Here is a 4,166-nt window from a genome sequence, read left to right as displayed (position 1 = left end):
CTCTCTCTCTCTCTCTCTCTCTCTCTCTCTGTTTTTGTTTTATGTTGAGTATTTTGTAATTTGTGTTTTAAATCACATTATTCATTTTTTCTAGTTATTGAGATTCTGAGAATATAGTTTAAAAAATTGGAATTGAATGGCAATTTGTTGACTTCTTCAAAGTGAACCTGTACTTCTTGTCATGGCTTCATAATTTTGTAGCTATTACTGGTTTCGAAAAAATAATCCTAGTGGGTAGTGGTTATATTAGCTATTTAATAGGTCATTATTCATTTCTTGTTGCTGTTCTTGTTTTTCTTTTTTTTGTTTTGTTTTTTGTTTTTGTTGTTTTTGATTTTCATCATTACGAATTTTAAATAGATATGTGCATAATCAAAATTCAAGAGGCTGTGACGATAATGGGGAGAAGCATAAATAATTGATCTGTTTTAGCGGTAAAAAGGGAAAACTGTAAGTTTTGTGTTTCCAGGTTTTGCCGTTTTGGACTTAATGGAAATTATAGTTTTTAAGAGGAACTTATGGGAGTTTCTACTTATTTTGTATGCTTAATTGCTTATTTTAACTGGACAGAGAGTGCAGACAGGAAAAAAATTGCTTGTAGGATGAAAGGATTGAACAGTTCTTGCCATTTTAAATGGGTTTTTAACATGCTTGGATTTTAATCAGTATTTTGTTTGTTGTTTTATTGTTTAATTTTAAGTTAACAATCGGTTACATAATACACCATTGAATTTTCTATTTACGCTGACTTTGGGGGGCCTAATTTACAAAGTTCACCTCAGGCCCCGGAAATAACAGGACCGGCCCTGTAAGAGTTAATCATACCACAAAAGTATTGCCAAATTTAGCTTATATGTAAATATGAGGATATGTATTGAAATTGCATATCAATGACAATAATGAAAACTTGGTCTCTTTTCAATAGTGTTAAAACTTAGCTTCTTAAAAAAGTAATATAAGCGACATTTACGTTTTAACAAATGTTGTTGCGTAGTATCCCGAATTTTATTTAATATTTGTGTAGGCCCTAATTTTTTGTTATTTTCATTTTGGCCATTTAGTAAATGGAGAAGTCAACCATACTAAAGTCCATAAGTGAAAGTTATAGTACAATCCACTTATTTTTCTTAAAAAGATTAGTTTTCTTAATTATTTTTTTATTATTATTAAGTTTTCTTAAGTATTACGTGGGCCAAATAATTAAGTATAATAGAAGTTGATAAAAATATATAAATATGGGTCTCACTTTGTAGCTCATGTTAAATTAAGCAAATTAGGCTCAATAAAAGTTATTTTGAATGAGATATGCCAAGTTATTGTGGTTGAAATAAAATTTATTTTCCATCTAAATAGTATATCATTTTACAAAAGAAAAATTGCAGCAGTAGAAGTCCCTAACTTTTCATTTTTTCGCATATTTTACCCCAATCTTCAATTTATGTCAATGAAAGTCCCTAACCTTTCAAAAATATTAGAATGTTTGATGGGGATTAAAATTAGATTTTTCCGTAGATTGTGATAGAAGTTTTTGAAAAGTGTGGTTGAGAAGTTATGAGACCCATAAAAAATGTAATTAATATTGATTTTTTAACTTTGACTTGACTTGGACAACCGAACATAGGGTATGTAGCAGAGGTCCAAATGGACGGTTTCCATCAATTTGATTGTTAGTTGACCAAGAAAAATGAATTTTGACCAAATTAAAAAGGGTAAAATCATAACTTGATAATTATCATATTGAATAAAGGGAAAATTTCATAAGTAAGAGTCTAGGTATTACATATTTCAAAATCAAGAAAACAAATTTCAACTTCAAAAATCAGATTTTTATTAATTAAATATATTTAGGTAATAAATCTATACAATTTGATCACAAATTAACGATTTAATTAATTACTTATTATTTTGTGGTGACAAATTATTTTACAATCACAATTCAAATATTTTATAGGTCACTATATGTTCATCGGTCACATATCAAAAAATTTATAAGTCACGATTTATTTATTGATCACAAATCACAATTATTACAAGTCACAAATTATTACATAATCACAAATTATCAAATTATCGGTAACAGATTAACAATATTTTAGGTCACACATTATTTCTTGGTCATAATTTATATTTTTTTATTAGTCATATATTATTTATTGGTTGCAGATTAACCAATTTAATAGCTACAGTTAACCAAATAATTTGTGATCACCGCCAACACTTATGATTACCATCTCGGCACTATTTCCACCACCACCATTTTCGTCGACAAAATCACTACCATCATCTCAAACAAATCAACCCATCACAGAAAACACCACCACATCGTCGACGCCAAATCCACCACCAAGACAAAAAATTATTACAGTAACTGCCACTATCACATGACCATAGATTGGACCCAAATTTCCTGGATTTCCCATCATCCACCACCATCTGCACCACCTAGATTGTGACCACCACCGCTAATGCCAAGCTGTGACTACCAAAAACTAATACTACTTCACCACCATTGTGACGACACCACAAAATAGATTCAAAATCAGAGTTGCAATGGAAGCGATAAGCACTGCCACGACCATCATTGGAGCCAACATCATAACCGCTTCCACCCAATCACCATCAACAAATTGAATCCAAAACTGCTAGCATCCCACAACTGCCATCATCAAACCACTTCACCGTCGCCGCAGTCTCCACCCCACAGCTACCACCACCACCACAACTCGCGCTGCCACCGTTAGGTCTCTACCGTTACCGCAACTAACCACCATACCAACAGCCTGCCAAAAAAGCCATCGCCACCACTCTAACAAATAAAGGCAAAACCATCCTTACCTCGTCGTAGATCCATCAATATCGATGCTAATCACAGTCTTGCAGCAATGATTAGAGCATCCATGTCTTCGACGCAATCCAAGTGCGCAAAGCGATGGTTGTGCCTTTGATGCCACGCCTCAATGCCGGGTGTGCCATCTCACCAATAGTGGTGTGTTGGTGGTCTCCGGCGAATATTTATGGTTTGCCACTCACAGTGGTTGTTCGATAGTGCCAAAGAGACGATGGAGAAAAGAGGGAGGAGATTTATAGAGGTTGAACCCCAACCTTAAGGGTCCCCCACCGCCCCTGTCCTGAAGTATCGTGAGGGAGGTAAATCGCAGGTTATGCCTCCAAGGGTACAGGGTGGAAAGCTGCTTGTACACTTGTACTTACCCAAGAGCTAAATCCATATTTCAGGATTCGAACCCTTGACACAGCAGCCTCAAGCAAAGCTGAATTTCTCCACCCTCCCCTTTTACCACTTGGAGATGTGCCCTGGGGGCGAGGGAGGATATTTATAGGTTTGCTGGGTAGTGGGTAGGGTTTTGATATTTTTCTAATTTTATTAGTTTATTATTAATATTTAAAAAATGTAATATAAAAACTTAAATTCTTATCTTTGAAATGAGAATTTAAAGACTAGGGATTGCTGTAATTTCCTCTTAATAAGTTTGAATCCAAATACGAGTCCAAAAGTGAGGTCCATTTAATTTATTATTTTCTTCAACCCCCTCAATTTTTTAAATAGTATAATACAGTCCTTCAGTTCATCAATGCGTAATCAATGTCGTTAAATTCTAACTTGTGGAATTTGATCCCAAAATTATAGATTTCATTTGATTTTGTCTTTCTTCCTTTCGAATTGCTTAGAAACAATCCATCACTAAAAACAAAAGAAAATTAACCCAAATTAAGTAGAAATTAAGAATTTGATGACGTAAAATTTTAATAATCTGACTTAAATAAGTGCAAAAAACTCACTTATCAGGAACATAACAATGTCAATCTTTTATTAATTCTTATTAATAATTTAATTCCCATTTTTGTATAGGTTATTAGTGTTTTACCTACATTTTATTTTTGCTGGAAAATCCCTTCGGTGCTTGAGTAAGATTAAATGAAGGAATTTGTGGTGATGCTATGGTGCAGCAATGGTTTTCTTTCTTCCAAAATTTCATAAAAAGTGCAGATCATTTTTATTTTTATTTTTATTGAGCAAACCATCCTTTCTATCCAATTTCTTAATAAAAAATTGTGAAAAGATAAATATACCCTCCTATAATAAAAAGATAAAATCAAGAGCTAATTACAACCATATCATTCAAATTAAAAAAAAAAAAAAAAAAAAA

The sequence above is a fragment of the Olea europaea genome, unplaced genomic scaffold, assembly GCF_002742605.1.
Source record: "Olea europaea var. sylvestris unplaced genomic scaffold, O_europaea_v1 scaffold293, whole genome shotgun sequence".
NCBI classification, from domain to species: Eukaryota; Viridiplantae; Streptophyta; class Magnoliopsida; order Lamiales; family Oleaceae; genus Olea; species Olea europaea.
This window is presented reverse-complemented; position numbering follows the sequence as displayed.